Source organism: Oreochromis aureus, linkage group 4, assembly GCF_013358895.1.
Source record: "Oreochromis aureus strain Israel breed Guangdong linkage group 4, ZZ_aureus, whole genome shotgun sequence".
NCBI lineage: Eukaryota > Metazoa > Chordata > Actinopteri > Cichliformes > Cichlidae > Oreochromis > Oreochromis aureus.
In genome coordinates this window covers 34,291,405-34,314,957 of record NC_052945.1, presented here as the reverse complement: position 1 = coordinate 34,314,957, position 23,553 = coordinate 34,291,405, and the positions used below count along the sequence as shown (strand labels likewise).

The 23,553-nt window shown below is 39.2% G+C and overlaps 1 pseudogene; it reads left to right on the top strand.

Moving 5' to 3' along the window:
• The first annotated feature begins 13,955 nt into the window (after positions 1 to 13,955).
• LOC116312191 lies at positions 13,956 to 16,035 on the top strand (annotated as a pseudogene).
• The last annotated feature ends 7,518 nt before the right edge of the window (positions 16,036 to 23,553 follow it).

Below are 23,553 nucleotides of genomic sequence, written 5' to 3'. Positions count from 1 at the left end.
GGTCCGGATGGGCCTGGGCCCCCTTTCCTGGCGGGTTGCAGAGTATGGGGGTGCCTACTGGCCCCAGGAGGGTCACTTGCCCTCCCTTCCTTCCCTCCCATCTCCAGCTGCCTCCTCTTCCCGCTCCACCACAATCACCCACACATGCAGGGCCTTGGGGTAAGGTGTGTCACCAGGGTGCAGGGAGGCACCCCCCCTCTGTCCCCTTCTGGCTGCCTGTGCCTCAATTTTATCCCACAACTTAGACATTCACATTTCTCACACTCTCATAACACATACATATAGGATCTTGGGGGTGGGCACGCTACACAGAATCCAAAAGACCATCAGGGTGTACAAACTCACCCCTGGCGTCGTTGCCCACCTCTCAATTTTAAATACATGTAGACATTGAGGGCTATCAGGAGGGGCTATGCGCTTACCTGCTGCTCTCTGGCAGGTAGCTCCATGCCCTCCTGGGTTTTAAATGCACCTTAGAACACACATGCATCAACACTACATATGAGCGGGGGGAGGGAGGTTTGGAGTCTTCACACACCCCCATTCTCTGCGGCCTGTTGGAGTAGGGGGGCTGGGAGGAGGAGTTGGCCGTCCGATTGGGGTCTGGATTGTGGGGCCTCCCTGCTGCTGCCGAGTCGGGGCGGTCTGCTTCTCTCCACCCCAGGGAAAAGGGTAACACTACCTGGGTCTGGGTGCAGTTTCCCCCTCCAGGGGCAAGGGTACCTAGACCTGGGGCTTAGAGTACGCTTGGGGAGTGTGATTGTGTGTACAGTGTCTCTTTATGTCTGTCTCCACATTGGGTGAGTGTTGAGTAATTGCATATGAGAGCATGAGGGTGGGAATGGATGTTTGTATCTGTGTGTACCTGTATGTCTGTGTCTATATGTCAGGTTGGGTATCAGACGCCACCTCTCTAGGGACATCTCAGGCCCTCCAAGGTATGGAGGTCTATCTCCCCCCACCACTTCCCCTGCCAGTGGCAGACGCCCTCAGACATTGGTGCGTTGGTGGTTCTTTGTATCCAGAGATGGGCGTCCAGGTATACACCGGCTCTCTCCTTGGTGGCTGCTTGTCGGGGCCTGGAGCCTGGGGCTCGCTCGGGCCACTTAGGGGGTGGAGTGCCCTCAGCCTCTCGGCCTGGGGCTCGGTCACTCTGGCACAGCTGGCTGCCGGCGGAGCTCATGGGCACGTCACTGCAACCCCCCCGGCTTCTGCTCCGCGGCTGCTGAGTGACCCCTCATCTGGGGCTCTCTTCTGGGATAGTGGCGCCCCTTGTGTTCTGAGGGCCTCTGGATGTCTGGAGTCTTGATCTCCTCCATACCTGCTTCATGCCCTGGAGGACGGGGCTGTGGCCCCCCACACCCTCTAGCAGATCGTTACATGAAGGAACCTTTTAAATTCAAGCGCGTTCATGCTCACAGGTGTACACACGGGTGCTCACACACACAAACTACACCCTTTTTGGCTCCTACCTCAAAGCACACTGTGCGCTGTCGATCTCACGTGCTGCACAATAATGTTTAATATTTAGTATTTACTGTTATATTCCCATAGATCATCGTGATGTTGTTTATTATGTTGCTCTTTTTTTTTCTTCTGCTTGTTTTCTCTTTTTTCTTTCTCAACAGGTGATCCAGGTGATTGATATATGGATTTTTTGTCTGCTTATTTTGTTGGTTTTTGTTTTTTGCCCTTTATCCCCGTCCCTCTTCCCCCCTGTTTTTCTTTCCCTCTTTCTTTCCCCCAGTCATGTCTGTCCCGTATTTAGCAAGTGAAAGTAAAATAAAATAAACAATAAAAGGTGAATCAAATAGACCATTACGGCAAGGCTGGGATGGTCCATTTGGTAAAGTAAATCCGTTGGGCATCTTTCTTCGCCTTTAGACAATAATTCTGATGGCAAAAGAGCCAAACGGGACAGGCCAAAAATAAATAAATAAATAAATAATCCTAATTATATATCTTGCTTCCATGTTTGTGTCCTGTGTCACAATAAATACGTTTTACTATAATACATTGATTAATGACCTGCAGAATCTCCTTTTCATATTACATGTCCATAATTGTCACCTAAAGTCAAACTTTATGCTTTCTCCATCTTGAAAGTGATTACATCCTTGCATTACATACTTTAGGTTCATTTTCTGCAGGCAGGTTTCTGAAAGAGAACAGGCAGATTTGGAATATAACATGCAGCGTTCTATAGATGGATATATAAAAAAAAAATGAAAAATTACATGTATGTGCTAACTTTCTAAACACTTTGTTACATTTATGATAAATGGATTTGAAAGTAGATGAAACACATTTATGTCGGCCTTGGCTCATTAGAGTCCTTGTCTTTAAATTAACTTTGTATGTTTCAGGTACTGCACTCTCAAAGACTGAATGAACCAGCATTGCAGCGATGGGTCATTGTGAGCATCACAGGGAAGGTTGAAGCCGCCCACTGCACCTGTATGGGCGGTCGTGGAGACCTGCATCCATGTCGCTGCTTCTTTTTTTTTAAAGTAGAAGCAACAGTGCAGATCTGTGGCACAAGGACTGTTACAGATGAACCTGCATACTGGGTTTTGCCTGGTAATATGACCAAGATACAGCCAGAGGTTGGCCATAAGATAGACTTCTCTTCAGCTGCCCAAAAACGGCTCTGGATCAAAACATAAACAGACCATCCGTATTGAAAGGTAAAAGGAGCCGTCCCCAAAAAAGAAAAATCCCACCTGCTACTGTGGAGGAGTTGTCACTGCTATTGGATACTTTGCTGGAACACAGTAAAGCTGTGGGTTGTGGGAATGAGCCATAATGTTTTATCTAGGGGTCTAGATTTATGTCTTAAGTACAGAAGAGAACCATTCAGCCAATCACATGCCAGCAAGACATATTGGAAACCACCTAAAAAGATAAGAAAAGAAAGAAAGAAAAAAATGGAGGTGGCAGTCACGAATAATAACAAAAACAAAAAAAAGAGAACAATTTAATTTTCTATCTTCCTGACATGGAAACATTTCCATGTAAATAATTTGCATTTACTGAATATGTACTGATTGAGTACCACTGTTCAAAAGTTGAATAAAGAAACAAACTAATTTTTGCCTCTTTTTTTATTTTTTTTATTAAAACCACTTTATAGAACATCACATCAGTTACAATGTAGAATCCATGTCATTTATAGTTTATAAAAGACAAAATGTTTACACAAAATCATGACAGCATTTACACGATATCACCCACTACTAACACTACTTAATTTACTATCAATTACTTCAATTTATCTTTTGAAAAATTACTGCTATCTATACAGCACAAGACTTAAGAATATTTAACAGGAGCAAGTTTCATTTTTCCCTGGTTTTACTACCACACTGTTCACCAAAACGGCAGCAAACCTTCACCGTCTTATCCAGAAGGGTCACCTCTTCACCCTCACATGGAAGAAGTAATCTGATTGGCATGGTGGTATGTTTGAAGCAGGTCCCTTGTGTAGCGCTGGAACCCAGTCACGATGTTTCATCCATTTCATAGGCTGGTTTGCCTGCAATAATGCCAAATAATTAGAAAGTCTATAAATATAACGTAGTTCTGCAAAATCACTCATTAGGATGTTTTTTTCTAATTTGCTATGACCTCAGAGCGCATCGAAAATAAAAGTAATTGACTATGTGCACGTTAGCATATGCTACTTCCGGTGCGGAAACTCCTGTGGGGAGCTTTGTTTCCGGTGTCCTATTCGCGCCTTGTTTACGGTCCAAAACAAGTTCAGCAAATGAATGAATCAAGCGGCGATTTACATTTCTATAGATGTTTTGGGCATTTACCCAATATATCTGTAAATGATGTTCATCGACTTGTCGATATTTTTCCCCCGCACCTCAGAGCAAAAGAGAAAAGGGATTCAAATGTTATATTTCTCAGCTGTCCCTCGTTTATCGTGGGTGTTATGTTCTAAAAATAACCAGCGATGGGTGAAATCAAGTAGCCAGTTTTATTTTTTGATGCGTGGACATCGTGGACATACAGTACTGCACTTCAGAGTCACACTGCTAGCGATCGATGCAGCGATTCTGTACTGTACATGTCACGGAGGAAATCGTCTGCAGCGATCAGGAGGCAGGACACAATGTGATGTAAAAAAAAAAAAAAGCATGCAAACTTGCACTAAAAATCTGCGAAACAGCGAGGTGAAAGGTGAACTGCGTTATAGCGACGGACCACTGTAATTTTGAAGGTAAGTCACAACACACCCTTCGTAAATACTAATGTATAGAAACCCTTACCAGCAATCGTTCATTTTTTGTGTGGCTTTTTTTCATGGTTTGTTAACATGCTGTGTAGGTCTGTACTTGACTAGCTGATATCGACATAATGGGGAAACATCTGGTTTGACTATCGTTCACCTGTAGTTTGAATGCTGAACATTTGCCTGTTTAAATGTCTTCTGCATGCAGTAATGCAGTTCTGCTTGTGTTGAGTGATGTAAACAACTGATTGATCTAAACTCTTTAAACGTCAAAATTGATCATTAGATTTTTTATGACACAACAGTGGTGAGTGTTCCCACCTTCTCTTCTTTGTAACTTAACGCGATCTTTCCGTTTTCGAGTTTTGGACATGATTTTGGAGTATATCTTCGCAGTAGCGATTGACCGCAAAGTAAAGCTACCGGAAATGTACAACCCCACATCCGGTCTCAAACCGGGAAGTTAGCATTTTCTCGTGCACAGGGTCAATAGGCTATCTGGTCTTTAAGTGATGGCGTGACGAATCCTGCTTCCGGGCCTAAAGTAGTCTGCGTTTAATATGGGTTTTCTGTTGTTAACATGTTTAATGTTTTGTATTGTCTTCTATTTAATCTCAAAAAGGTCCTAAAAACAGTCAGTGATCACTGTTGGCCTCCCTCGGCTTTTATCACCACTAATCATTTGAAAGCTCAGTTTTTAAAACCTTACGATGTAGCTACAGCCCAGCCAATGCAGCAGTATATGAATGACTAATCCCATATCCTTGTGGATGAATTATCTCAGTTGTTCTCCTGGCTGAAGTTTGGTCCGTTTACAGCAACCTGCCATGAGATTACATTTCTTCCTGACCACCGAGAATCCTCACGATAACTTTTATCAAGTGGGAAAAAAAGTTAGCGTTTATATTATGCTCACATAGCTGTGTCGCTAGCGGTCATGTAGCACATTGTTATATACCAACTAGCCAAACTTCAGTAACCCTACAAACGTCACTGCTGTTTAGTTTTCTGTCTTCATTTATGTTGGAAGTGATAGCAGAGCTGTACGTTTGAATTTGTTTCCAAAATCCCTCAGTCAGGACATGCTATACTGTATTTAGATGGAAGCTAGCGAGCTAACTTCCTGCTAATTTCTAACTCCGTTAAATGTCATAAATTCCGTTTCGTTTTCATGGATGCCTGGATGATAAACTCAATTGTTACACATGGTAGAGCAGAACGCTGATCATTTTATTACAGATGAAAGACTTTAGATAGTTTTTCAACTCTCAGTGATGCCACAGTGATCGCGTGATTTATGGACCTGCAGCGGAGTTTGAGCCCAGACACGGCTAGTGACGTCAGACTTAAAGACCGGATAAAGAGTGATATGAACATATCTATAACTTACCGGAATGAAAATGTCTGGAGCACACCAACAGATATTTGGAGATGGAAGAGAACTGGATATCAGCTCGTCTCACAGCTGCTATCCAGACTAGACGCCTTCTTTTGGTAACATCCGATACATGAGCTGCCTCATGTTGCTTCCAGGTGGGAAAAGAATGAAAAGATAAACCATTTTCAACCTTATTCCCTTGCCGGTTGTGCGATCTAACATTACAACCGAGCGCACAGCAAGTACGAACCATAGCTGGTGTTATCCGTGTGCTTTCGCTCCTCTTTCGCTAGCGTTTTGTTTGACCCAGAAACATGGTTCCTCAACCAAAAATCCTGGCCACGCCCCCTCTCGTGACATCACGCTCCAAAAGACCTATTAGACTAATCGTTGTGTCACTTCCGGTGTTTCAGACAATCCCTTTCCGTCAAGGATTTTTAATTTGTTGTGTTTTTTTAATTTGTTGCGGATTTTTAATTTGTTGCATTTTTTTAATTTGTTGCGGTTTTTTAATTTGTTGTGGCTTTTTAATTTGTTGCGATTTTGCACTTCCCAGCCACCGTAACTTTTTTACCTCGGGGTAGAATCTTTTAAAAACTAGTAAAATAAAAACAACACATAACACTGTTCCATTTATTTTTTCTTTAGGAATAGGCAGAATGTCCTCTCTTCCTCGCTGGCTCCATGTCTCTCAATACGTCACACTACGACACTTCACTCTCTCACACAAAATCACAACAACACAACACAAATCCTGCCAATTATTCCCTTCATTATAAACCACGGAAACAGGTAATGAAGCAGTGACGCACCAAATGAAGCTTCACACATCATTGATCATGTGACTCGGGTTAGCTGAACCAAGCCTCGACACTGCTTCAGAAGCAGTGTGTTGTTTTTGGTTTTTTTGCACCGGAGCCTCAGCTTCAAACACAACATCACTAAAAAACTCTAACGAGGCAGAAATTAGGAACTGGGAACTAGAAAACATGGAAAGTACAGGGTACAGGGAACTACACAGCAAACAGGGATGACGCAACAACAAGCAGGGGGAGACTAAGGACTAAAATACACACAGGATAATTAAAGGATGGACTAACAGGACAGGGGAAGCAAAATTGAACACACAGTACACAGAGACTGTCAAAATAAAACAGGAATTAATGTCAGCTGATTCAGTCCCAACTGACCTATCTTTAAAAATGTGTCTCATTACCAAGAAACATCTCATGATGGGTAAAAAACAATGAGCTCTCTCAAGACCTTTGCAACCTTATTGTTGCAAAACATCTTGATGGGATTTGTCACAAAGGAATTTCTAAACTACTGAATGTGCCAGTGAGCACTGCTGGAGCCATAATCCAGAATTGGAAAGAACATCATTTTACCATAAGCAGGCCACGACCAGGTGTTCCCCGCAAGATTTCAGGAAGGCAGTGAAAAGAATGATCAGAAGAGTTGTCCAAGAGCCAAGGACCAGTTGCAGAGAGCTACAGAAAGACCTGAAATCAGCAGTTAGAATTGGTTGAAAGAAAGCAATAAGTAATGCGCTCAACCATGTATGGACGCTCACCACACCGCGTTTACAGTTTGCTGACCAACATTTAGACAAGCCTGTGAAATACTGCCAGAATATAGCCTGATTAGTTAAGACCAAAACTAAAGTATTTGGATGCCATAATACACACTATGTTTGGAGGTAAAAACGCACTGCATATCGCCCCAAAAACACCATACCAACAGTGAAGTTTGGAGGTAGGAACAGCATGGTATGTGGCTGTTTTATGGCATTCAGCATTGGGAGGCTTCATATAATTGAAGGAAAGATGAATGGAAAGACGTACTGAGACATTTTTGATAAAAAAAAATCCACTGTCACCTACCAGGATGATGAAGGTGAAACGAGGGTGAACGTGTCAGCAAAACAACAATCCCAAACACACAGCCAAGGAAACGCTCATTTGCTTATAGAGAAAGAAAGTAAACCTCCTAGACTAGCCCAGTCAATCACCTGACCTGAATCCTGAAATCTTTTCCCTATGTCATTTCTGCGTCATTATTACACATAATTTAATTATGTACTTCTATGGTTTGATTTATTTGCATGTGTGGATTTGATGGGTTGAGACATTTGGTGAGAATTTCGTATCAGTAGCACTTTTAGAAATATATTTTCTTAGAAAATTGGTGACGTGTTTAATACTTATTTTACCTACTGTATACACTCACCAGACAATGTATTAAGTATACCTGTTGAACTGCTTATTGCACATATTAGCCAATCACATGTCAGCAACTCAGTGCAATTAGGCATGTAGATGTGATCACAATGACTAAAGTCCAAGCTTAGTATCAGAACAGAAAAAAAAAGGTGATTTAAGTGGAATTGCATGTGGCATGGTCATTGGTGCCAAACGGGCTAGTCTGGCATCAGTGAGTATTTCAGAAACTGCTGATCTACTGGGATTTTCTCACATAACCATCTCTAGGTTATGTAAGCACTGCTCATATAACTAGGTCTCTATTTTAGACCATTCTCTTTTTTAAAGCATGGTCATCCAAGTGTGCACAGAAAAGGCACATTTAAGTCATGTTTTGCTATGCATCATTATGCAGAAAATTCAAGAACTGATCATGCAAATGTCACAACAAAACTGTTTGATTATTAGCTATAATGTGATTAATGATTTTAGTCCAGTAATTTTATACATTCAGTAACAGATGCACACTCAATGCTGGCCGTCAGTGAGAGCACATTTAATCTTTTTCTGCAATTTTATATTAATTTAAGCTTAAATGTATTCTATTCCGTAAGCTATTACAGTGCTCATATGCAGTGGATCATTAGTTTTGGGGAAGAACAGTATTACACTATTTTGGCTGTAGCGCAGGTGATCTACTAATAAGAAGATTAGTGGTCGATCCTGGCTGCTCCGGTCTGCACAAGTATCCTCATTCAACACACTGTTGCTCTCTGATGTATTCACTGGAGAATGAATGCATTTAAATGTTAGATTGAAAGCATTTACTAGCACCTGTAGAATATGTGTGAATGGATGAATGAGTCGTGTTGTATAAATGATGTAGAAAAGTGCTATAGAGTCATCTATGTATTAACCTTGTTGTGTGAATAGCACGATTTCTGATTTGCACATTTCCGAAAAGGGGCTGCCCCCTCCCCACCCCTACCTCTTCCACTCTAAGAGGAAATTAGCTAAGGTATTGACAAAGTGTTCCAAAACCCGACAGCACATGAAGGCAACACGTCCAATGCGATTGATAAAGCCTCGCATCTCCATTGCTCCTTTAGTCATAACTGCAAATAGTCACACACGCAAAAACACACAGTCTCACTGTGTCAAGTGTATGTCATTATTTTTCTCTATCCATGCTTATATTGCAGGAGGATACTGCAATCTATACAAAGCGCTATTGTCGAGCTGGGTAAAAAAAGAAAATAATCTTTCTGTGATGTAACAATACATTAATTTTTTTTTAATAATCGCTACAACGGTGTTGCTGATGCTTTTCCCCGAGAGCATCCTCCGTTGCGCCACTAAAGCATGTCATCCTGACCCGTTTCGAAATGCAAACATGTTTTAGCCGGTAACATAACAGGACAGCAGATACAGCAGATTGCAGCAGCACACACAATATCGGAAATTAGAGAGAAGAGAGGACACACGCGGCTCTAAAGCTACTTTTACTCACGGCTGTGAAGAAACGCCATGAACATGATGGTATCGTTCATCCTGATGAGGGTCGACATGACTGGAGTCTGACATCAGCAGTGTGTGCGCGGGGGTTGAGTGTACTTCCCCCTCCCCCTTTTAACAACATGGGGAGGGTAAGCGAAAAGATGAATACTGAGGAAAACCAGCTCGCAAAACTTTTTTACTAAACTGTCTAAAGGGGAGTTATTCATAAATAAACACTTTTGCCCAAGGTGTAGTCTGTCTCACATTCTATGACCAGCCTCACAAAAACCCTGAATTGGGTATGGGGAAGGAGAAGGATGGATGGATGGATGGATGGATCGCATATACACAGCCACTTTCGAATCACCATTTATCTAACCCCACTAACTGCACATATGGTGACTGTGGGAGGAAGCCGAGTACCCAGAAAGACCCCACACAGACACGAGGAGCGCATGCAAACTCTATCCTTTCCCTGACGCTGTAATTGAATTCAGGACCTGGAGGCAACAGTGCTAACCATCCCATTGTATTAAACCAAAAACAATCTACCCCTCTCCCCTTCATTCCTCCCCTGATGACGTTTCATTTTCAATTTTATTTATATAACGCCAAATCAAAACAACAGTCATCCCAAGGTGCCTAATAAGGTAAAGACCCTTCAATAATAAGGATACAACCCTAACAGTCAAAGGAGGCCTTTGAGCGAGCATTTGACAACAGTGGGAAGGAAAACTTTTAACAGGAAGAAATCTCCGCCAGCACCAGATTCAGGGAGGGGCAGCTATCTGCTGCGACCGGGTGGAGGTGATGGGATGAAGACTAGATAAAAGACACACTGTGAAAGAGAGCCAGAGATTAATAATAACTAAAGATTAAATGCAGAGAGGTGTATAAACACATAGTGAAAAAAGATGAGTAAAGAAGAAATATTAAGTGCATCAAAGGGAAGCCACAGCCTAGGCCAATTGCAGTGTAATTAAGGGAGGATTCAGGGTCACCTGATCCAGTCCTTACTATATATGCTTTATCAAAAAGCAACGTTTTAAGCCCAATCTTAAAACTACAGAGGGCCCCTGCACTGAAAAAAAGAACATTGGTTGCACACAATTGTTTTGCTTTGGCGGAAACTTAAACAACTTAGTTAAATCAACACAACTTATTCATATTCAGTAAACCTGTGCATTTTGTGTTGATGAAACGTGACTGAAAAATGTTTAGATGAAGTAAGTTGAGCTCTTGGAATATTTTAATCCTTCACAATTTTGTCATTTTATTCCAACACTATTCATTAACTTTTACCCCAATACTACTTGGTCACTTAAATACTACATGTTGTCTTCATATTACATAATGTTGTCTGTGAAGGTTCTCAGTCATCCAGGTCATCGTAGTCAAAGGAGCTTGCAAAGAAAAGCGTCTTCAGTTCTGAAGAAGCTTCTTGGATGAGAAGTGAAATGTCTTCAAGCAACTTAAAGAAGTCCAGACGCTTTTCTTTGCAAGCTCCTTTGATTACATAATGTTCAACAAAGTCCAGAGTCTGGTTAACATTTGAAACCAGGACCACAATAAATAGCGATAGCATACACGTGGTGTGTGTAGTTGTCTGCCTCTTATAACTCCAGTGATTTTTCCTGCAGTTTGAAATCTCATGTGATCTTGTGAATTTCATGAGTCCAGCAACTAACCACTCTTACTAGAATATTTCATGTCATCTCAACAAGAACAAATTAAGTTGTTGAATTTCATACAGATACTACATGATTTAATTACATTCACCATACACAGCAAAATCCGAAGTGTTGATGTGAGTTAAAATTACTGGTGTTAAAAATTTCGAGTTGAAAAGTGTTGGTTTGAGAGTTACAGTAACACTAACGGTGCTGAAAAAGCTCTGTAGCCGGAGTTATTTCAAAGAGTCAATACTATAACACTCATTTGGAGTTGATTTCCACATCCGGGTTTTTCGCGCTCATGGGCATGAGGAGTCCGCCAGAAGTTTGCTGTCAAGATCGAGGAGGTTGTTCAGGTAAGAACTATACAACAAGACCTATGTTATTTTATCATTATTAAATATTGTAACTAACTAGCCTATAACATTATTTATCAGAAGCATGCAATATTTTCCTAATGTGGAGTGTATTCATCTGCGGTAAGAGATGGGATTCGTTAGCTTAGGTAGCTAAACTATCCTCTATAACAAGTTAATATTGCAGCGAAAATAAATGCGTGCTTAATATAATTCTCAATTCTAGTTAGTTCTAATGTCATAAGAGAAATGCTTTCCAGTGTTCAATGCTTATTAAATGAAACGAGGGAGGAGTTAGCTATCCTCTGGATATGTTAAATGTAATGTTAAAATTTGAATTTGTGGTAGCCTAGCTGGCAGCTAAGACAAATGCGTTTAGCCCACTGCTTTTAAGGGAAGCGAACATTCGCCTCAGAAATATCCTATTTAAAAGTGAACTAAACAATCACATGGAGACGTTCAAGTCAAGTTTTGGAAAGCGTCAAGATAGGCTAATTACACGTGCTACCAGCGAGTTTAGCAGTAGCCTAGCCTACAAATCTTTGAAGTGGCAGGGGTTATGGAATTCTGTTAGATGTTAGTGACCAAGCAAGGGCGCTGCGTTTGTGCATGGATTGCTTGATAACGGTTAGGATATATCATACATGTTGTAGTAGGCCTAATCTAAGGGAACATTTTCCCCTTTTCTACAGTTTTAGTGAAATAGGCTACCATCCAGTGTTTAAGACAAAGCGGTATAACGACTGAGGGTCGTTGACGTCGCCTCCACTGATAATCCTAGCATGTCGTGTCACAAAACAACCACCACAAAGTAGCAACTAGCCAGACGGCTGTGCATGTGTCAGAAACTCCCGATATAAATGTAAGACTTGCACTCATTAATTTACAGTATAAGGGATATTTGTTGTCATAAGTGAAAGCGTGATGAAGGCAGGTGTGCGTTCAACAGGAAATTTTATGTGGATTATCATCCTGACATGGTTTAAACAGAGATGCTTTTCCCCAAGTAGGCTACAGCGATTTACTCGCAACATAGCAGAACTAAGTATCTAGCCTGCGTGCAGGCAGAGAAGATCGCCGTTGTCGTCTTATAAACATGTGGATGGGTGGATAATTCATTGGATGCTATTTCTGTGTACCCAAGTTCAGCTATTTTAGTGCGCAGGGGGAAGCCAAATTATGTTCCTGAGGTTGAAGTGGTCTGTCACCCCTTCACAGATCATCACACAATGTATAGCCTAATATTTTCTTAAAGTTGTCCGGATTTGTTGCCACTTAAGCTATGGTTTAAATATATGGTAAAAAATATTCTGTGCCCCCTTCTCTCCACCAGGTGCTGTTGTAAGACATGTTGCTGAAAGTGAAATACCTCAATGTAAAGAAGTACATTAAATTGCACGCAGGATTCACTTATCTAGAATTCATCAGTGAAGGTAAGATAACCTGGCAGAACAAAATTTGTTGCACATGTATCAGTTCATCATGTTTGCATCTCATCTATTTAAAAAACGAATTAAATGTTAACACATTTTATTTTAATGTGTGACATTAAAAACAGTACAGAGCAGTAGGCCTAGGCCTATATTGTTGCTGCAGACTTGTCTAATTTAACCATTTTAAAGACAGGTAAAACAGCTGTTAATAAATATTAGCTAAATAAAAAGTCAAAATTAGTTTTTAAAAAGTTTTTCAGGCGTTTTAGGTGACATTATGCTTATCTTTTGTAAAGCCAAAACCAAGTTTGGACTTCCGGATGCTGCTGACCTTGATATTTTCGATGAAACTGACACAGCTGTCGAAGAAGACATTTTTCTGGAGTTACTGGAGGCCCAACCAGACCTATGCCTGACAATACGTGAAAAGATTTCAGATGAAGGTAAATGTTATCATAACTTAAATTTTCAGAGTATAGCCCACTCAATGTAGAGCCAAGTTCTTTTGCTCTTGATGCAGATGACATTGACCTGTCTTCATGCAATATACATGACAGTGGACAGGGCTGGGTCATATTTGTATAGAATGTTGTCTGAACATGAACATTGAAATTGTGTTATTAATGGCATTGTGGAGTAGCCTAAAGAAAGTTAACCAAATCATCTCTCCCAAAGATTTTTGTCCTTTAGCTCATTCCACACCATCCTCCTCGGATACATTATCTTCCCTCACGGACACTATATCACTTTCATCAAGTGACAGTGACCTCAGGGAAAAGGGCATTCCTGCAGGCCGCAGTAGATCCAGCAAAGACAGTTCTGCACCAAATGTTTCTGTGTCAGAGGCTGCAAAAGAGGTAATTGAGAACAGAAAATGTCTTTTGTATTTTTGAGTTGACACCATTTATACTGTAGATTGTTATACAAATTGAAATTCAAAACATGGTGGTTCCCAACTTGCCCTGTATGAAAAAATGTTAGTAGAAGTTAGTGCTTCTTGCTAGATATGTCTTTCACAGGTTTGTTGACATTCCTCTAAACTTTCACCTTTACTGACAAACAAGTTTTTATTGTTATTATTTTCCCTTTTATATGAGCAGATGGTTAAAAATGCCTTGACTAGGAAACCTGGTGGAGAGGAAATTCTTGAAGAATACAATGCCGAAAATTCACTGAGCCACCGCACCGGCGGCAGCTTGTTAACATATTGGCAAGTGATATGACTGAGAGACATGGGTAAGAGTAATAGTACCTAATAAAAAAAGTAAAGATGGGCCATATGGAATATTCTTGTAATGTATACTGCAGTAAAGACACATACTTCTGATTTAACATTGTCAATTGTATTTCCTCTATAGCAGAATTCCCTCCCGTAAGCAAAAGGAGAAATATGCCCTTGGAATAATTACACTCTTTCCCTCATTGAAGGATCCATTTTCTCCAAACGGCTATGTAAGTCATGCAGTGATTGTAAAACAGCACATTATTTAGTTTTCATCATGGAATAATTACATCAGCTAAATGATTTAAAAGAAAAATCTTAATTCCTCTTCGTAATAACTATTGTCATAAAACTGTATTGAAATTGTGGATGTTGTTTAACATGTATTGCACCTGTTACATGATAATAGTCCTTGGGTTTCTTTTTGCTGAATCTGCAAAGTCTGTAAGATCGCATTTGATGTTTATTTTTCATCTATGTTTAAATGTGACAGGAGCATTTCTACGACGGAGTGAAAGGCACTGGATATATAGCGTGGCGCCTCAAAACCATGTCCAGGTCTACAACCAAAGCGGCCAGTGAAGGAAGTCCCAGTGCATCAAGAACAAGGGCCTAAGCGCAGAAGATTAGCAACCACATTGCCTCAGCAACTTGATGGAGATGCCTGCAAGGAGGCCATCTCATTTCTTGTTCACTCTCCTGATGAAGCAAGTGTATTTCAGAAGATGAAAATGACGTTCCAACATCGCCAGGATCTGGTGCATGATCCACAAAGAACTGCAGGTGTCTTCAAAACATTTCCACGCTTTTTGGATGTCAAAGGACTAGTAAGTCAAATCACTTGATATTTTCAACTGTTAATCTTTTTTTTTTGTTTTGCTGATGTGGATGGCAACAGTAAAAGATGTGATCATTGGTCATCCCAGTCAGGCTATATCCCATATTGGTCAAAATCACATTGCAATGTAAACAATGTTGAGCACTGTCTTTATGTCCTGTGTGTATGATGAACAGGTCAATCAAGACTTCCTGCTGCTGTTTGGTGCTGAAACAGCCACCAAGTTGCTTGAGAAGTGGGACATGTCATTCAAGCCAAAGGTTATTAAAGAAGCCAAACAGCTGACTCAGTCAACTGACCTGTGTCGTTTGATAAAAGCTGCTGAGAAACCAACAGAGAGTGATGCAAATGGTAGGCGTCGCACCATGCTTGTTTGATTTTAATAATATTTATTTTACCTGTCATTTTGAAATTGTTTTATAAATTCAACCATACACAGACTGGGACAGTGACATGGCCTCTCTGCTGCTACTCCTTCAACTTTTGCCACCCACAGCTGGACGAAAGAGGAGAACCAAAATAAGTCCAACTGATGCAGCACACAAAATGGTGCACTTTCACAAGGTAAATATGTTGTCTCACTTTTAAAATCCTACAAAACACTTTTTCAGTTTTTGCACTTTTTAGTTTTCCTCTCCATGAAGTATGTGTCTTAGTATTTTGTAATAAGTTAGCAAGGCACATAATGTCAAACTGAATGAATGGTTCATACTCAGCAAGTATAAGCTAGGCCTATATGTCAATATCTCATTTGTTTTTAGTCATGCTGCAGCATTGATGAACACTTGCAAGCAAGAGATGGTAAACAACCATACATCCTCGCTGTTGGTCGAACCCAGAACAGCATTGACACCTTCTACATCGCAGTGGACAAACAGCTCATCCCCTGCCAAGCCACCAGCTCACTCAGTGCTTTTGATGAACTTTTCAAATCCCACTACGTGTTCAACTTATCTCACTGACGAGTCACTGGTTCATCTCTACAGTTTTGTGCAGACCACCATATTCAACATTGATGCCACCTCAACAGATGAGTCACCACGTGTTCGTGAGTTGCGTGCCAAAATGTTGAATGAGAACCATGTTTAAATGTTTTATCTGTCAAACTCTGCATAGCACCAGTCAGGCTTTGATAAGTCATTTGCGACTAGGTCACAGTTTTTATCCAAGCACCAAATTTAAGTTGGCTTGTTCACAAGATGGTTGCAGCCGTCAGTTCACTACATATTCTGGTTTAAAAAACATTTAAATAGTGTTCATGATGAAGATTGTTGTCAAAGTGGTGATGCAGAACCCTCAGAGTCATTTCAAGCTGATTTTGACAGATTACAAGATACAGACATAGCAGTTGCAGGAACAAGTGTTACTCAGAGCCTAGAGGTTGGGTGTTCTGAAAACAATGGGTCAGGTCAAAGAATTAAAAAAAAATTCTGAAGCAATTTGCACTAAAATTATTGGTAAACTCAATGGTAGTGGTTTGGCAAATAGTTTTGTGTCATCACTTGTTTGTGATTTGGAAGATTTTGCTGATGGACTGCACTGTGAGTTTAAACATAAAGTACTGAACGTTGTGCCAACAGAAAATCCTGTTAGATCTCCAGTGGAAAAATGTCTTGAGACTTTTGACAATCCAGTTGAGAAGTTCGACACTGAAGCTAAAAAGAAAGTCATATTTCCGTGAAAAATGGGGAATTGTGGATCCAGTGGAAAAGACTTTAGGAATACGCTATGATACAAGGTTAAATAAAAATCAGGCACTTATGACCAGGTACCAGTAAAAGACACTTTTGTGTACATTCCAATTTTGGAAACAATCAAATTTATATGTCGCAATTCTTATATTTGCGAGCTGCTTGCTAAACTATGTGTATCAAAAGAAGACAGATATGAAGACTTTTGTGATGGGAGTTACTATAAGTCTCATCCATTGTTTTCAAAACCACAGACTTCTTTGCAAATTCAGCTTTATTATGATGACTTTGAGACTGCTAATCCACTTGGTTCCAAACGTGGTGTTCACAAAGTTGGTACAATCTATTTTGTCCTCAGAAATCTGCCTCCAAAGTTAAATTCTGCATTGATGAACATTCATTTGGTTGCATTGTTTCATGCAGAAGATGTGAAAAAATACGGCTTTGATCCTATTTTACAGCCTCTGATTGATGACATAAAGTTTTTGGAGAGCCATGGCATTGATTTACCCTTCTCATCTGAAAAGGTCCATGGCACTATATGTCAGATAACTGGGGACAACTTGGGGATGCACTCAATTTTGGGTTTTGTTGAGTCTTTCAGTGGACGTTACTTTTGTCGTTTGTGTTTAATTGCAAAACAGGATGCACAGAGTGTGTATACTGAGGATGATCCAAAGATCATCTTACGAGGAAAGAACTTTTGAAATGCACTGCAGTGAGTTGCAATCTGATCCTCAAAAGCTACATGTGTTTGGCTTAAGAAAGAATTCTACACTGAACACTCTTCAATTCTTTCATGTTTGCCAGAACTTTTCCTTGGACATTATGCATGATATTCTCGAAGGGTAGCACAATATGAGATAAAGTTACTGTTGGAATATCTGTCAGACAATTTTCTGCCGAAACATGCTCTTTTGTCACGGATCTATGCTTTTGACTATGGCTACTTGGAGAGCAAAAATCGTCCAACAAGGGTGAACTTAGACAGTAGTGGTAATAGTATAGGTCTTAACTCCATTCAGACTCTTTGTCTGATAAGAAACATTCCTTTAATTTTTGGTGATATTGTGCCAGAAGGAAATCAGAACTGGACTATGCTATTGCTATTGTTGCAAATAATTAACATCATATTCTCTCCATCTGTTACACATGGCATGACTGTGCTTCTAAAACATTTAACAATGGAACATCATGACTTGTTCAAATTGTTGTATCCAGGTAGGAACATGATTCCCAAACACCACTTTATGTTGCACTACCCAACTTGCATCAGAAAAATTGGGCCATTATTGCATGTATGGAGCATGAGAGGTGAGGCTAAACATAGGGTGTTCAAAGACACCCTTAAGAACTTTAAGAACATCACAGTGTCACTTGCCAAAAACATCAAACATCCATAGCATACAAGTGGGAGACATGTCCTTTAAGCCATGTTGAGTATGGGCCCTTGAAATCATTTGATGTTGATAGTGAGGAAAATAGTGAAATGATCTCCCTAGGCTTGCCTGCTGTTGCAGAAGAGGCTTTCTCTGCTAATTGGGTTAACATTAATGGGACTGAGTACAGAACAGGATTGGTCATTTGTTGTGGTTCTGAACATGAGATGCCGGTGTTTTGCAGAATAAAAACAATAGTTTTGGTCAATAGTCACACCTACTTCATAGTTCAGAAGCTTGTGGTTGAAAATTTCAGTGAACATTGCCATGCTTATAAAGTGTTTGAAACGGATGAAAAAGATGTTGTTAAAGCAGACTGTATTGAAATATACAAGCCCTTTGATTTGCAAAGTGCTTATGGTGATGATGATGGTCTGTACATTGTGCCATTATTTTTGTTGTGAACGTATGCTGTATGGTGCTTGGAATTTAATATTTATTAAAATGCTTATGTGACCAATTTTATGTTTTCTCCTTTTATCCTGTAAAGGGACTTAACAAGGATTTTCACTGAATGTAACACAGTAGTCATACAGTAATTGCACTTTAATGCATTTTTGTATTCAGACAATTAATACAGACTAGTATTTAAAAGCTCATATATGTCACTTTAAAGTGCCAAAATAACACTGTAAAAGTTACAGAATAACACTCTAAGTGAAAACAGTCATCACAATCCAGTGTGAAAATAAACACTTAAAAGTGTCATAAATAACACCATAGTTGTTGTGTAGTAACACCCTCAGTGAAAAGAGTTAACCCAAGCCAGTGTAAAAGTGAACACTTATCAGTGTCCTAAAACAACACTATAAATGTTAGGTAGTTACACTCTGAGTGAAGACACTTCACACCATACAGAGTGAAATTTTAACACTATGGGTGTTATATTTTTAACACTACAATGGAGTTAAAATAATAACACTTTGCAAAGTGTTACTTTAACTCTAAACCAGTGAGAATTATATAAACACTGGAAAAGTGTTAACTTTAACACTATAGGAGTTGAATTAACACTGGAGATTTTGCTGTGTAGAAACACAAAATTATTTTGTTACACTTTACAAATTACAAGTTAGACTTTTGTAAACGTAACAACCATTCAATTTCCTTTTTTTGGTATACCGACAAAACTAGAGGCAGCTGCTCGACTTGACTGAAATGGATGCCTCCCTCAAACCACGATCCAAAGCGCGCAAGATGAAATCACGTGCGGTGTCGCGAGATTTAACATTGGTATATTATTGACTTAATTCCTTCAGACATGATATGAACAACTTAATATACCCTCTCTGCATATCATGTAGTTTCTACACTATACAGTTACACTTAACTTTAACGCATGAGGCAATTGTATTGAATACACGCAAGATGCTTACATAAATCCAAGAGATGGCCAATCCCTTTTTTTCAGTGTGTCACCCAAAGCCAAACTGGGAGATGTTTCCACAGAAGAGGGGCCTTAAAGCTTCTGAAGGTTCTGCCTCCCATTCTACTTTTAAATATCCTACAAACTACAAGTAAGCTAGCACTCTGAGAGGGATTTATAAGGTACTACACTCAAAAATTTAAATGAACATAAAAAAACAATGAAAAGGATTTTTATTGATTAAAAATAAATTGCTTTATTTTAGCATTATGCAGTTCTGTTATTTGAACTTAATGTACTTGAATTGGACCAACTTAATTAGTTAATGATGGATCAACTTATTTACGGCAGTTAAGTCAAACTGAATTTAATTGAATTGATCCAACAATCTGTCAGGTCGCCAGTGTATCGCAGGGCTAACACAGAGAGACAGACAACCATTTGCACTCACAGTCACACTTATGGGTAATTTAAAATCACCAATTAATTCCACTAACTGCATGTCTTTGGAACGTGGGAGGAAGCCAGAGAACCTGTAGAGAACCCACGCAAACATGGGGCCTTATGGTGGATTTGAACTGAGGAATGTTTTGCTGTGAGGCAACAGTGTCACTCCACAAAGCAGGAAAGTTGTGACTACAAGCCTTGATAGAGAATTTTCCTTATATTTTTGCCCTTGACAGGTTAAACCACAATAAATAGCAATAGCATACACATGGTGTGTGTATGCTTTTCTGCGTCTTACAACCCCAGTGATCTTCCTGTGGTTTGAAATCTCACGTGATCTTTTGATATCATGAGTGCGTCAACTAACCACTCTTGCTAGATTACATCATGTCATCTCAACAAAAATATATTTAACAAGTTTTAAGTTGTTGAATTTCATGCTCATCGTGAATGATTTAACTATGCTCACCACAGAAACATAAAATTATTTTGTTCAAATTACAAGTTAGATTCTTGTAAATGTAACAACCATCCAATTTCAGTTTTTTGAGTGCAGCCAGGGGCGTCAAATGGTCTTGGTCCAATTTTCTCTGTCGTTCATGGGCAGGGAAAGGAGATGCATCAGTAGGGGTGATGAGATGGAGTTTCGGGCTGTGATGGTCTCCTTTGTCAAGTTTTGTCTGCAGCTCAACATAACAAAGACCAAGGAATTGATTATAGAGATTAAAGGAGGACCAGGAAACCAGTGACCGCTTTTTCAATCTAGGGGTCAATGTGGAGGACTGTAAATACCCTGGAGTGAACATTAACTGGACTGGGTTAAAAACTCCACTGCACTCTACAGGAAGTGTCACGGCCGAAGCCAAGCGTGATGTGGACCCAAAAGCAGATTCAAGACAGAGGCACTGAGTGACATGAACAAAGTTTATTTACAAAAGGCACATGAACATAAACAATGAAACACTATGAAAATAGAGTATGAAGCACTATGAGCGTGTATTTGAGCTGACTGTTAAACATGAGCCGGAGGGGGGGGCATGAGCTATGAGTGACGAGGCTGATGGTGGCTATGATGGTGCATGCAGGGGCAGCAGGTTGAGAGTCGCGTACTCCACTGTGTGGTAGTTGCACACCCTTACTATCTGCACATCTTCTACCGAGAAAATAAAGTACAGGGTTCTGCCTTTTATAAATTACACTGGACTATACAGTTTTATAAACTGCCAGAGTTCCCTCTGGTGGCTGCTTTGTAATATTGTTTTGATTACTTTGGAAAAATAAAAATAAAGGAAGTGGAAAATCCAAGATGGCTGAACGTAATGCCAAAGTATTACTGTTTTAAGCTGATATGGACCTTAAAATGTTGTTGCTTTGGATGAGATTTGTCCATAAGTATAAGTGACGATAAGGTCAAGGTCAAGTTTATTTACAGAGCACATTTCCAATCAGTCCATGCTGCACAAAGTGCTTAACAATGTAAAATCCCACTAAAATAAATAAAATGCAAAATAATGATGCAGTAAAATATAGAAAAACAAAAATAAGTCAATAAAACAACTAAAACAACAACTAAGGTTTAGGTCAATGTATGTTAAAAGCCAGACCATCAAAATGTGTCTTTAGTAACGATTTAAAAAGTGTTTTTGCAGATCTAAGATTAAGAGGAAGACTGTTCCAGAGCCTGGGACAATAAAAAAATAATTGTCTCTTTGTTTTGTTTAAAAATGGTATGATAATTTGTACGTTTAAGGGAGTTATGAACGTTTTATCTTTTCAGCTAGCAGTAATTGTGTAACAAGCTTGTTTGCGATGTTAGTTAGGTAATACAATATTTTGTATGTTTTGAGTTTTACAATGGTCAAAGAGAAGGCAACAGTCGAGGACATTCTTCAATAAATCAGCACGAAAAAGGAAAATAAGTCTGTTTATTGGAGCATCGTTATCTCGCTGTGTAGCTTCCGAAAACTAGAAAACTCAGGGCGAGGACAGCACATACAGAAGGCCACCTCAATGTTGTGCAATATGCTGGGATATTTATAACTGGAGATATTCGTAGCTATTAGAGCTATTTCATTATATCTTGTAACTTTGTAATGTATTCCATTATTTCATTTGTTTTAGTCAGTTACTGTTCTTACTACCTTAGAGCAACATTGAGCACATAATTTTCTCAGGGATTAATGAAGTATTCTGATGATGAAGACAATGTATTAAATATATTTCAGTAAGTAAGTGTGTTCGATACTTTTTCCCTGTATCATTTCTGATTATTACACACACATGGACATCTATGGTTGGATTTCTTTGCGTGTGGATTGGATGACGTCTGGTGAGAATTTCATGTCAGTAACAGTTATATAAATATATTTACTTAGAAAGTTAGTGATGTTTTCGATATTTATTTTACCTGCTGTATGTGCTAGTTTTCCCTTTTAAGGCCTGCTCTGCCTACCATTCTGAGACCTAGTGCCCTGGAAAAGTCTGATAATTCAGGTTAAACTAAATTAAGGGGCAAATCTATTGAACAAAATTATTATAACTAGATTAGATGTGTGGGGCACGATGTGTGCAGAAAAAAATGGCCTGAAAGTGGGTCAACTGTGTTTTTTTGTAAATATACATCTAGAAAAATATTTGCTAACCAAAGCTGAAATTTCATGGTAATCATTATACATGTTTAAACCAATGAAACATTATTAATTTATTTTACAAATTGGGGGAGGTTTAATAGAAAATAATAAATAAAAAAAAATGATGATTTCAAATGAATGGACCCAATTATTGAAAATGTTTGAAAAAACATTTAAATTCACAGATAATTAAAAAAAAAGAATATAAATCTAAATTAAAACCATAAAAATGTCTTATAGATTCAACCATACCTGTTAAAATGTTCCTGGTGACACAGGCATGTAGAGATGAGTGGATGAAGCCATATGAAGCATTTGAGGCTTCTTCCTGATTCAAAGCCTCAAAAACAGATCATACCAGAGGTCAGTTGCAGTTATGGCACCCAAAACGACAAACGGGTTCAGTGAATCACAAATGATTCACAGAACTCATTGATTAAAGTTCAAACACAAAAGAAATTCAGTCTTAAGCAGCTTTGCTTTTATTTTGTGTTACATTTTGAAATGTAAATTTACTGATTCAATGTTTAACAGTAGAGCTGCAGCTATTGATTATTTAGTAACTGAGTAATCAAACGATTCATTGAATAAGAAATAATATAAATAATTTTGTCTTATTAATGAGAAATAATAAATATTCAAAAGAGGAAAAAAAAACTGTTTAACTGCATACAACATTCAGTTAAACATGCAGTCAAAAAAACCCAAACTAAACCCTACATGCCATATTGAATTTTTTTTTTTTTTTTGGAATAATTTCTGAAATGTAAAAAAATATATAAATAATCTCAAGTACAGTCAAAGTTAAGGAAGTCAGACTTAAATTTTAAAACAAAATTATACCAAACTTTTTTTGGGAGAATTTGGCTATATTCCATTCAACACAGTGCAAATAGCTTGTAACTGAAAATCAAAAAAGCCCCAAAATGGTCCCAGGGCCTTTTAAGGGTTTTAAATAAAATAAGATATATACGAAATCTATGGCATAATAAAATGATCTTTCCTCTGTCTCCCTCGAAGGCTTTCTGGTGTTAATAGGGGCCGAGTTTTAGTGCTACTGAAAACAAATGTTATGATCAGACATTGAGCAGACATTAATTAATATTAATAATTGAGTGTCCAGCCTAACAACCCTCAGGGTC